The sequence below is a fragment of the Anastrepha obliqua genome, chromosome 5, assembly GCF_027943255.1.
Source record: "Anastrepha obliqua isolate idAnaObli1 chromosome 5, idAnaObli1_1.0, whole genome shotgun sequence".
In the NCBI taxonomy this organism is placed as follows: Eukaryota; Metazoa; Arthropoda; class Insecta; order Diptera; family Tephritidae; genus Anastrepha; species Anastrepha obliqua.
Genome location: NC_072896.1, coordinates 69,606,385 through 69,620,411, shown reverse-complemented (window position 1 = coordinate 69,620,411; position 14,027 = coordinate 69,606,385).

Sequence of the window (14,027 nt, the reverse complement as noted above, 5' to 3'; positions counted from 1 at the left end):
CTTTTATTATTTTTTAACTTTTTCAGACTTTCTACCACTTCGTTACGACCCGGTGCTTCTATGAAGTTTTCTGCTGTAAAGTATGTCTCATCTATACAGTGTGGACCGTAGTCTGTTGCATGTTCTATATTCAGAAGATCACTAAAGTATTCTTGCCATCTATTCAAAATTTTTTCTCTTTCTGTTATTATTTCACCTTCCTTGTTTTTGCACAAATTTGTTCGTGGCTGATATGTCTTTGTTTGGCTTCTAATTGCGCTGTACATATTTCTTACATTTCCTTGACTGAAATCATTCTCGATACGCTGAACTTTGCTGTTGATGTCCTGTTTTTTCCTTTGTTTTATAATTTTCTTTGCGGCTTGCCTTTTTTCGTTATATTCAAGTAGGTTTTGTCTTGTTCGTTTGTTTAAATATTTTCTTCGCGCTTCGTTTTTTGTTTTAATAGCTGCTTTACACTCTGCATCGAACCACTCATTTGTGGTGCATCTTTTTGTGCCTATTTTCTCTTTAGCTGCTCCAATAACCGCATTTTTTACTTTAGCCCAGATTATTTCTGCTGAGTCTTCCTTTGTTACGATTAGATTACTCTTTATGATTTCTTGGTATGCACGACGCTCTTTCTCATCCGCTGAAATTCGCTCAGTACTCCATTTTACTTTCTTGAACCTGCGATCGTTGCCTATATTTGAAATTTTTTGCCTTATCCTGGCAATCACCATGTAGTGGTCAGAGTCACAGTTTGCGCCTCTAAACGATCTGACGTCAATGATCGAGGTTGCGTGTCTTTTATCTATCAATACATGATCTATCTGGTTCGATCCTCTCCTTCCGGGCATTTCCCAGGTTTGCTTATGAATTTTCTTGTGTGGAAAAGAAACGCTGCTTATCCACAGCCCGCTGCTTAGACAAAAATTTATTAGTCTTGCACCATTATCGTTCGATTCGTCGTGTAGAGAGTGCTTTCCCCCAACGTCTTTGCTAATATTGGTGTTTCCCACCTTTGCATTTAAATCTCCGAGGAGCATTTTTATGTCATATTTACATGATTTTGACATCACATATTCCAGTTCTGCATAGAAGGAGTCTTTTGCAAAATCGTCTGAGACATCGGTAGGCGCATACGCGGCTTCAACTGTTATGTTCTGAAATCTTCCTTTGAGTCTCATGAGGCAGAGTCTTTCACTAATTGGCTCGAAAGCCATTATACTTTCTCTAAGTTTTTTGTCAATGTAAAAGCCCACACCTAGCTGTCCTCGTTTGTTTGGACCACTGAAGAAAATTGAATAGGCTTTCTTTCTTATCTCACCATGATCCGCAAAGCGTATCTCTTGTAGAGCTGCTAAGTCAATATTATATTTCATACACTCATCCGCTATTTCGGACATCTTGCCGGCTTGTAACATTGTTCGTATATTCCAAGTAGCAAAACGTAAATCATAGTCCTTAATTCGTTGCTTGGGTCGATATCTTTGGATTGTATCAGTTATCCGAGGCTGTTGTTGTGGATTCGCGACAATAAATACTGGTATAAGGTTGTCAGCCTTAGGACCAGTCCCCTCTAGGAGACCCAGATCACCCACTTCTTTTGTTCCCTTTCCTTCCACTGGGGTTTCCCACTTTGTGAGGTACCCAGTCTCTGGTTAGGGTTAACAGTTTCACCGCTCGAAGGATTCAAGTTGGGAGATTGACAGTAAGAGGTGATATACATCATATCTCAAGATCAGTATTCCAGTTGCACATTACTGCCCTTTGCGAAACCTGTAATCAAAGAAGCGATTTTTTTCTTTTCATTAGCAAGGCACGTCGAAGTTCTATAGGGATTCTACGACCACGTACTAACTTCCTAGATTAGAACCATTTTACTTATATTTATAGAAATTTTAAGCAATAACTATAAATGAGAAAAAAATATTTGTGGTGTTGCATACTAAGTACTAATCGGCAGTATGTAATTAGCCTATTAATCATCATTTTCTTTTTAAATATCTTTTTCGCTAAACAATAAAAGTTACTTTGCGTGATAGAAATCTTTATTTTGACAACTGTCGAATTCACAAGTGTCAAATATGGTTGACGTACGATGCCATTGGCAAAAATTATAAATCTTTCGATAGGGTATCTAATTTTGCGCCACCTTGTATATATATATATATATAATTGGCGCTAACACCTTTATTTGGGTGTTCGATCGGCCTTCTCCTAATTGTGGCGTGCGTATAGAAGTTCTTTCACAAATGAAGGGACCTACAGTTTTACGCCGATTCCAAAGGGCAGATGATTTTTTTATGAAGAGCTTTTTTCTAATAGAAATACACTCAGAGGTTTGCCATTGACTGCGACTGCTATTAGAAAAAACTTTTTCTATCATTTGGTATCTCATGCCAACCAACGCAAAACTCAATAGGTTATAACCCGCGTACTCAAAATTTTTTAAGTATTCTGTTTAAAAATGTTTCATAAATATTTGTTTAATTCTTTTTAAACCTACACAAAGTTTGGAACTCGGATTTCTTTGGTTTTTATAGACGAACGAACTAGAGGGTGTCCGGCGGCAAACATTTTTTTTTTCTTTATTTATTGAATCTTTCTTGTGAAAGAAACTAACAATAAGTTAACAAATCTTATGTGCTAGAGTATTATATTTCCCTACCAGTGCTAAGAAACGAATGATCTAATTAAATTAAAATCGGATGTGAATGTGATGGAAGTGAATGAATGGATGGAGCTAGAAAGGACGGGTTTCCAGTTTCCGATTCTTTGTAACTGTGAGCTGGAAAGGCCTAGTTTCCAGTTTCCCTTAAAGATTCCGGTATCGCTCATGCTGCTTGTGCAAGTTTTTTTTCGGGTGTGATAGATGAGGATGCGGGGAGCTGAAAAGGACGAATTTCCAGTCTCCGATTTTTCATAGCTTAAAGGCTTGGTTCCAGTCTCCCTTGAAGTTTCCGTTGTCCCGATTTTTTGTTTTTTTTTATGTGATGGAATTGGATGGATGGAGCCGAGAAAACCCGGTGTCCGGTCTCCCGTGAAATCACATTTATCTCTCTTGATGATGAGGCCGTGCTAAAAGTCGAAATTGCCAGCATAATTAAGTTTTATATTTAAAGCTCCTCTCGAACCACAGGTTATTTATAGGTATTTTTTTTCGAAATTTGAATTTCGGATCATTCCCATGGCTTTTAAACGTTTGGAAATGGTTGATTGATCAACTCCCAAAGTTTTTGCAACCTCTTCTTGCGTTTGAGCCGGATCTTGATCGAGCAATTCCTCCAATTCGGTATCCATGAACTTTGGCGGCGCGGCCAAAATCACCACTTTTAAAGCGTGCAAACCACTTCTGGCACGTTCGCTCAGCTAGAGCATGCTCACCATAAACTTCCACCAAGATACGATGACTTTCGGCTGCTTTTTTCTTCATATTAAAATAATGAAGAAGAATTCCCCGCAAAAACACATTATTTGGCACGAAATTCGACATTTTCAAGTGTGGTAAAAATATTGTTGTTTACGCTTCAAATAAAAAACTTATACTGACGTTTGTGCCTTACGACAGTAGCTCTCCAATGAATGTTTGGAAATGTGGATCGATGGAATAATAATCAAGTTACGCCATCTGTTGTAAAACCGCACGAACTTATCCATAGACCTATTATTAGTCACGATATGCAGAGGTCGAGTGAAAAACATGCATCCGCAATCGAAGCGTATTTCGAAGCCAATGATGCGAGTGGATTCTTTTCACATTAGAATATTCGATGTTTGCGTGATCTCGCAAGTGAATATTTGATTCCTTCAAATTCGGTGGCAATTAGCCCGGAGCCCACCCGGACATTAGGAACAAATGAATATCTGCGTCAGTCCATGGGCAAGAGAGCGGCTACCTTGGGGCTTCCAAAAACTGTTGTGATTGAAATATTCATGAAGAATCTCAGACTTCATCACTTCAAATTTGAAATCATGCAATCGCTTAAAACTTAACGTTTATAATTTGGGCAAAGATTTCTGCGAGACAATGTTGGAGCGGTTTGGTACCATAAGCACTGTCCTTTGGAGTGATGAAGCCTATTATCATTTCAAGAAAAGTCTGAATAAGCAAAATTATAATAATTTATTAGTCACCTAAAGGACAGAACCCACTATAAAAAAATCAATAACCACTTCCCAGTCGCAAAGTGCCAATTTGGTGTGCACTGTCACGCAGGGAAATAATTATACCTTTTTTTTGAAAATCGTGAAGCGCAAGTAATTTCTGTGGATGCCGGGTGCCGCATGCTGAATGATTATTTTCTGCCAATAATGACAGAATATCCTTTCTTCAGTACACACACATGTTTTCAGCAAGATGACGCCACGCCGCTCACGGCCAGAGAAACCATGGCGATACTGCGTGATTTCTTCCCTAACAAACTAATAAGCCGTTTCGACGACATATCCTGGCCGTCTCCCGATTGTACCCCTATCAACTTTTTTCGATGTAGGTTCCTCAAAAATAAAGTCTATGAAACAAACCGAGCGACCATCTCAGTATTAAAATAAGATATCGTTTGCGAGCTTAACGGCAACCCAACATTACTTCTCAAGCGAGTGGCACGGAATACAAGAGTTTATCCGACGTAACGGTCAACACTTAGAAGAAATAATAAAAAAAAAATTCCGCAATTGTCTTTTTTGTTGATCATTTCTACTGAAATATTCATAATTAGCGACTAGCAAAGTTTTACTACCACTGTTCTCGTGTAATGTCTTATTCTTGTTTTTTTTTTGTGAGTCAGATCCGTCTCGTGAAATCCAAGTATAGCAGTAAATTTTGTATCCCTATGCCTGAGATTTCATTAATTTACTGTAAGAAAAGCTTACCGAAACAGCAAAGATCGGGTTTTTCTACCTCAAAGAACATGAAGATCACTGAGGCTCTCAACAATTAATGTACGACTTGCCCCGCTAACACGAACTGATTACTGGACTATTGACGACATTGTCACCCTCGATTCGATAGAAGTTGTAGACGTGAGAAGAAATTAAAAGCCGTTCAAAGCTTTCTATGGGAAAGATACTAAATATTTTTCACTAGGAATTCTTTTTTAATTTAGCGTTTAACTCCTAGTCCTGGAACAGATCACCCTGCATATATTGATAAAAAAAATTAAAATTAAAGGCACGTATGTGAAACTTAGAAGCATATCTTAAGGCCTATAAGACTTCTTAAAGCATCGCTATATAAAAAATATATAAAATATAATTAATTATCCTAATAAATCCCAAATAAAAAAAGCATCAAAATTTCACACCTTTAAATCAGGATTTTTTGTGTTGGTGTAGGTAGGTTGGTAGATGAAATGGTTGAAGTACCACTCTGGCGCTCCCCAAATAGCACTAAAGCGACCTTTTGATATAATTATGAGACCTTCAATAGGCAGATATTTGAATTCAGCCAGAGCTGTTGATGTAATAGAGAAGATTGATGGTTGATGGGATTTGGGTTGGCGCACTGTCCCAGGTTGTCGAAGAATGGAGCATCCAGGGTTCTTAATCGTCTCACTGCCAAACCCAGACATTTACAGAGAAAGTGCTAAACAGTTCCATTCTCTGAAAGGTCCCCACAGCTTCTGTAATGAGCGTTTTATGGTAAACCTCTCTTTTTCGCGTGTATGCCGATCGTCCAATAGGGGCTTACGAAATAGCACCTGAAGAAGTGGTGAAGAAGTGGAGCTCCATCTTTTCTATGTCCTAGAACGCAGATCAGAAAAATGTTACCTGCACACTAGGCCGGGTCGAGTTGGTCGAGAGGTATGGTCCCTTCAGCAAAGTTTCTTATTTTGATCCCTAGAATACGATTTTCACAGAGCAATGAGCGATTTTTAAATCGACCCGCCCTACTGCACACCCAAGAGATTTCATCTCATCCTTACAGGAGTTGACTAGTTTGGTTCTGCACCTGGCATCGCCAGAGTCCTGATCGCGGCTTGAGTATTGGAAAAGATGTTAATATCTCCCTCGCTCACACGTTCCCTGAGTATTTTGCATGATTGTAGGATCGCAAAGACTTCTGCCTAGCAGTATTCGGTAATTTTAAGGAAATATATAAATTGGCTGATTTAGAGAAAAAAGCCTGCTCTGACTCCCGATTCCATTTTAGAGCCGTCAGTGAAGACAGAGGCATCAGCTTCGGTGCAGATTTTCCCCTTGCTCCAGTCCTCAGTACTTTTCCCATCCTGAGTGTTTCATGTGCTTTTATATCAAAATTCAATGGTCTATAAAACTGCATACTCGACATTTTTTAAAGATTCTGATTAAATTTGCACAAAGTTTAAAAATTAGATGAAAGCCATATGCTTTTGCAGAAGTATCAACAATATTCTCATACAAAAATTATTAAAATGAAAAAGAAAAAGGAAAAAATGGATGGTCAGGACTTTCCAATAAGTTATTGTTCTCTATAAGTTTCCGGGAAGAAGTCCCGGGCTAAACTCAATAAATAAATTTTACAATGTTCGACCCACTACTTGGCTTTGGACGCTGACAAAGTAAAGTTATGTCAAACATTCGCAAAAACATTTTATTCATGAAAAATAAAATGTAATAAATCTATAACAAGTCGAAGTTCAGAAGCGGATTCTGCCAACTCAAAATTTGTGTATGCGAATGAACTTGTGTAGGTATAATTGTTGTATATAGTAAATATTTATTTTATATACGGGGTATATTTTTCGTATCAAACATACATATACCACGCCATGCTTCTTCTGGCCATAGCACGCATTCCTGCAAGCTGTCCGAAGCATCAACACCGCCGCCCATTTATTTTCAACTGACCGCAAATTTATCCCGTATTTTATGAGTAAAGGAAATGGCCAAAGTCATAAAATTTCAGCGAACAAGCTTGCACACAAACATACATACAAACCCAACGTCGCATAAATGTGCATAAATATATATGCACAAACAAGCCGACAAAATGGCTAACAAGTTGCTAACAATATGATCACCGTCACCGATACAAGTCCCGTAGCCTACATACACACAACCATATACGAGTACAATTAAACATCTCCTTCAAACGATTGGTGCGCATGCGCGCCGCCATAAATGCTGATTAAGGCGGCAAATAAAACGCGGCTTACTCACACGCATGCAACACCTAAAACACACATAATACTTGGGAAGATATATGAAGCAGAAAGTGTTTGTGTATTCGTGTTCTTTTTCCTTTTCTTTTTTTTGTATATTTTGTTTTGAGTAATAATTAACGAATTTGTGGAAAAAGTCCAAAAAAGGACCACCAGCGTGCCGAAAATAGCAACAAAAATATAACAAGATGAGTTTATATGAATGATCCAAATATCCACATGACCAAGGATCTACCACCAAACGGAAGCTTCTGTGGCAATTTTTGACTGTATGAGAATTTTTTGTGTCAACACATTGAACAAACAGACAAACAAGTCTAATGTGGCGTACCAGAACTAAGGATTAAGAAAATTGGATAAGAGTGAAAAAAGGTTAAATGAAACTGTAGCTTGCGGGTTTACTATTCTCATGAGTAGTGATGTTGCATACATAATATTTATCACATGTAGCACCTTATTATCATCAAATCAGTGATTGGTCTTGTTTTTATAAACTCCTCACGGACGTGGCGGACTTTAAAATAAGCTGCAAGTTCGGTCAAAGCTGGAATATTTGTCAGCTACCTAATGGGGCTCGTAGGTAGGTAGGTTTGGCAGCCGCATCGCACATAGAGACAACGACGCCACTTAGACTACGGAATGGGTCCGTTGTGAGCCGCGGGGGCTGGGCTACATTTCCCTCTCCATATTGAACCATCCTGAGCTTTTGACAAAGCATAAAAGGTTGTTGATACCTAATGTGTATAGATTATCTATATTCGTTAAGAAGTAGGAGTTTAAAAATCGGTTTCTGCTTCTGGCTAGAGCCGGGCATGTGCAAAAAAGGTGTTGACAGAAATCATGCGTGTAAACGCCTAATCTCCTTGCATGATTTCCTATGAGACAATGTCCTGTGAGGGCCCCTACTAAGGTCCTGATTTGAAGTCTACTCAGTATTATAATACTCTTGGACAGACGTAAATTTAGCCTTGGCCATGTTTGCCTAGCAATTTCGCAGGTGTTAGCGCTAATCCATCTCTGATTTGCAGAATTCAATAGTGCGTCCTTAATGAGAAGCTTACAAGTCGCGAGAGGTATCTCCATAAAATTACTTATGTCTGGCATACAGGTACCTTCTCTTGCAAGTTGGTCTGCCCTACAGTTCCCTTGTATATCTCTTTGGCCTGGGACCCAGCATAAGATTATACGATATTGCTTGGCTATCTCATTTAGAGATTGGCGACAACGTAAGACACTCCTTGATGTTGTTTGGAATGCATTCAGGGCTCGTAGGGCAGCTTGGCTGTCTGATAGAATGCAGATATCCGTTGATGATATTCTGTTTATCTTTAACCATTTTAAGGCTTCATGAATAGCGTTTATTTCCGCTTGAAAAACGCTACAGTGATCCGGTAATTTAAAGGATTCACTAATAGAAAGCTCTTCGCAAAATAACCCTGATCCTACACCTGTGTCCATTGTAGTGTAGATCTTAACGGGTGTGTTGGGTGTTGGATCTTCTTCAAGCCATTCCAGACTAGAAGGGATTTTCATTAGGAAATTCCTTTCGAAGCAAAGAATGGGAGGGTGATAATCACAGTCACTGGGTATATCCGTGTAGGAGTCTAAAATGGTCGAATGTCCATGTGTGACAGTTCTCCATTGTGAGCTCGCTTTGAGCCTTAAAGCGGAGCAGGCCGCTGAGTATTTGCAGAAAAGATCTAGGGGTGGCAGATGTAGCATGATGTCCAAAGCCATGGATGGCGTGGTTTTCATGGCGCCACATATTGATGGTTCCGCTGATCTCTGCACCTTATTCAATAAATTAGAATAGATTTTTTTCTGCATAGCACACCACCAGACAACATTTCCATATAGAAGAATGGGTCTGACGACAGAAGTGTAGAGTCAATGAGCAACCTTAGGTTTAGGTTTCCTGACTCTTTCTAAGGTGTTTGACTTCCAAGTCAGTTTCCTATCTATGTTTAGTCCCAAGTACTTGGTTTCTTCCGAAATCACAAGAGCTTCCCCTTTGAGCATAATTCGACTTAGCTGAGGGATTCTGTGTTTCCTCGTGAACAATATGAGTTGTGTTTTGTCTGGGTTGACTCCTAGACCACGCTTTCCTGCCCACCTAGAAAGTATATCTAGAGCATTTTGTATTAGGTCTCTTAATGTAGATTCAAATTTACCAGAGACAGCAATAACAACATCATCGGCGTAAGCTATCACCTTACAGCCCACCTATTCCAGTATTAACAGAAGTTTATTTACAACTGCGTTCCATAAAAACGGTGAGCGGACTCCACCTTGCGGTGTACTCTACTTACCAATCTCCTGAGCACCGATTCTCCTTGTTCCGCTTCAATGATTCTGCTATTTAGCATTTTGCCAATGAAGCCTACCAAGCCCGGTTCTACCCTGAGATCAGTGAGTGCTGCAGTAATTGCCCCCCCTTCAACATTGTTAAAGGCCCCTTCAATATCAAGGAAAGCGGCTAAGGTAAATTCCTGTTTGTGCAGTGAACTCTCTGCCGTGTAAATAAGGTTATGTAGAGCTGTCTCTACCGATTTCCCTTTCGTGTAGGCATGTTGTGACGCAGAGATAAGATTTCTATCTATAGTTAGGCTTAAGTGAAATTCTATCAACCTCTCCAAAGTTTTCAATAGGAAGGAGGAAAGAGATATCAGTCTTAAGTCTTTTGGATGGGTATGTGAGTTTCTACCAGCTTTTGGAATGAAAACAATTTTGACTTGTCTCCACTTAAAAGGTATATGACCGTAGAGAAAGCAACATTTGAAGATTGTTAGTAGCCCGTGTGCTAGATATCCGGCGTCCTTTTGCAGTTCCACCGGGTAAATACCATCTGGGCCCGGTGATTTAAAAGGTTTGAAACTTTCAATCGCCCATAAGACCCGATCCTCAGATATAGCATCTATTCTGACTTCACGACAGTGTACTGTATCTTCCATGTCATGCCCAGTAATGTCTGAGCAGCCTGGAAAATGAGTGTCGAGTAAAAGTTCTAGAGACTCTTTACTGGTTGTAGTGAAAGTACCATCACTTTTCTGTAGCAGCTCCCAATTTTGAGGGCTTCCCGCTAAAATCTTACGAAGTCTGGAGGCCTCAGTTGCCCCCTCAACCTCTTCACAAAAGGACTCTTCACAAAAGGGCTCGTGACTTTTGTGAAATTAAATAAAAAAAGGGGTTGTAAGACGTGACTAAAACATGTGGAGCAAAGGTTAGGTTAGGTTGGACTTGGCTGTTTCTGTAGACCGCACATAGACCAGAAATTGATCCATAGTATTGTCAAGTGTTTGTATGGAGAGTTTAAGAACTTTAAATTTTGTCTTTAATACACAGGTTTGATAATGTAAGTAGGCTGCTAATCTTTTGATCTGCCATGCTTTCTAAGGATGAAATAAAAAGCAAAGAACAAAATCAAAATAAATTTAAATACTGAAAATATCTGCTATTTTTAAACTGATGTCTGTATCTTAGATATATTTAAAGTAACTTATACAAATGGAAATTGGATTGGAAGTTCCCCTTCTATCTCAATCATGCTCGGGTGCCGATCTATGATGATTGATGATTGATGTATTTCATCCAGAATGAAAAGAGGCCCATTTATACAGATGACTTTTTAATATATTAAAATTTAGATTACAAAAATATTATCCAAATACGAATTACAAATATTGTTCAAAAAAAGAACTCTCTGCCTTTTACTACACTAACTTTTTCAGTTAGTTTTGTGTTATATCGGGTGTTTTTTTCAGAGCTTAAGAATATCAGATGATATAGGTTAGATTAGGATAGCCAGGTTGCTTATCTAAGATAAGACCCTTGGTGGCTCTAAGACAAATTGTGATACCTGAATCTTCTTAAAAAGTGAGGAAACTAGCAAACTGCAAATTTCCCAGGTTTTCAAAGAAATAATAAGCAAAATATTTGGCGTGGCCTTTTGAAGTCCAAGATATTCACAGAGGTGTTGTACCGACTCAATTTCTTCATTCAGTCAGTGCAATTTTTTACTCCTTTTCCAATAAATCTGTATAATAAATCTAAAGAGCCCAATCAACAAAAATGCGATGCAAACTATGGTAACTTGGCTTCAATTCACTTGGATTCAATTTGAGAACGACGACGAATAAACCTTTCAGCGCTCTTCGCTCTATGAACTTCGCGAACAAATTTTTTTACAAAGTGAATTTCCACAATGTGGATGCGTTGTTCTGGCGTTGAGCAATTCATGACGACTTGCCAAACCTTACTGAACAGAAGTGTCAACACAGTTTGCCAGCTGTCAAACCATAGTTATCGATATCGAATGTTCTCCATCAGCCAAAAAAAAACAAAAACTTTATTAAAGCTTCACTAACAGCAGCAAATGTTTTTCTTTCAGATTCAGAGTCCAATTACTTATAGTTAACGCTATTCTCGACATGATACGATTTTTTGAAATAAGTATCTCAACTCTAAACGCCACCTACTGGGATCATTTTTGGCAAAAGAGCGATTCCATGTCAAGTGATCAAAGTACTTTGGACATTGTCGTAAATTCTTTTAAAAATTGGGTTGTTTGTAGGCAAGAGTTTAATAACTGAAAAATTAAAATGTAATAATTATGAAAGTTTTTCATTTCATTTTTCAACATTTTCATAATTTGTTTTTAAGGGGGTAGTATGGTATTTTTTTTTTTCATTTTTTTTTTAAATTATTCTATAACATCTTAAGATTATTGTGTGAAAGTTTGAAGTGCATTAGAGTAAAATTGATAAAGACACAAAGGATTAAGTATCTACCTCTCCGGATTTCACGCTGCCGAAAATAGCTACCTAATCTTTAAACGCGTTTTTCTCACACTTGCCTTTTTTACGGTCGGTGTTCACTGTAGATTCATATCTACTGCACCGATTCTTTTCAAATTTGGTTTTTTTGTTTCTTTACTTTATTCACGAGGTAATGACGTCGAGGATGGTTCCATGTGTAGAAGTCCACGCAAGTGGGGAAAGTTACTGATCGCCATTCACTTGGGAATGGCCAGGACGATTCTTCTGCATATGGTTCAAGCAGCTCACAACGGCCGGGATTAGCCCACGTATCCTCTGGGTAGCTTCCGAACACCCGTTCGGGAGTGAGCTAAAGTGAGAAGGCGAAACATTCCAGGATAGCTGGTTGCGCGTTGGGTTTGGGACCCGCCACTTAAAAATCCCCCCCAATGAAAACTTTAAAAAAGCCTCGGATGAGACCTCCCTATACTGATGACGACCCCTGCAAACGAACTAAGGACTATGATTTGAGGGCATGCACCTGGAATGTCCGGTCCCTTAATGGGGAAGGTGCCTCTGCCCGGCTGGTTGATGTCCTCGTGAGAGTAAAGGCTGACATCACTGCCATCCAAGAGATGCGATGGACGGGGCAAGGAAAGAAAGCCATAGGACCTTGCGACGTCTACTACAGCTGCCATGTAAAGGAGCGCAAATTCGGTGTCGGATTTGTTGTGGGAGAGAGACTTCGTCGCCAAGTACTGTCGTTCACTCCGGTGGACGAGCGTCTCGCAACAATCCGCATCAAAGCACGTTTTTTTAACATATCGCTAATTTGCGCCCACGCCCCGACGGAAGAGAAGGACGATGCGACCAAAGATTCTTTCTATGAGCGCCTGGAACGTTCCTATGAGCGCTGCCCCCGCCACGACATAAAAATCGTGCTTGGCGACTTCAACGCCAGGGTGGGCAAGGAGGGAATTTTTGGTCCCACAGTCGGAAAATTCAGCCTGCACAACGAAACATCCGGTAACGGACAGAGGCTGATCGACTTCGCCGGGGCCCGAAACATGGTAGTCTGCAGCACCAGATTCCAGCATAAGAAGATTCACCAAGCCACTTGGCTGTCTCCTGATCGAAAAACACGAAACCAGATCGATCATGTTGTGATTGATGGAAGACACGCTTCTAGTGTATTAGATGTACGTACGATCCGAGGACCCAACATTGACTCGGATCACTACCTTGTTGCAGCCAAACTGCGCACCCGCCTCTGTGCAGCAAAAAACGTGCATCTACCTACGCAAAGAATGTTCGACATCGAAAAGCTGCAATCACAACAGACAGCCAGAAGATTCGCCACTCGACTCTCACTCCTGCTCTCGGAGAGCACTGCCCAACAAACCGGCATCCACGAACAATGGAGCAACATTTCTCGTTCTCTACGTACCGCCGCCGAAGAAGAAATCGGATTCCGGCGAGCCCGAAAAAACAATTGGTACGACGAGGAATGTCATGCTGCCGCAGAAAGAAAGGATGCCGCCTATAGAGCCACGCTGCGATCGGGCGCAACGCGAGCCATGTGGGATCGCTACAGAGAGCTGAAAAAGGAAGAGAGACGTATTATCCGAAAGAAGAAACGAGAGGCCGAAATACGTGAGTGCGAAGAGCTTGAGATGCTGGCCAACAGGAACAACGCCCGAAAATTCTACCAGAAAGTTCGGCGGCTTACAGAAGGTTTCAAGACCGGGGCGTTTTCCTGTAAGAACAAAGACGGCGAACTGGTGACTGACGTACAGAGCAATCTTAAATTATGGAGGGAACACTTCTCGAACTTATTGAACAGTGACAGCTGCGCATGTCACCGAGAAAGTGAAGATCCCGATACCCCAAACGGTTACGACGGAATTGTCGTTCCGCTACCCGATCATGACGAGGTGAGAATAGCGATAATGCGGCTAAAAAACAACAAAGCCGCGGGCGCCGACGGACTACCGGGTGAGCTATTCAAACATGGCGGCGAGGAGCTGGTAAGGTGCATGCATCAGCTTCTATGCAAAATATGGTCGGATGAAAGCATGCCTGCCGATTGGAATTTAAGTGTGCTCTGCCCAATCCATAAGAAGGGCGATCCTGCAATTTGTGCCAA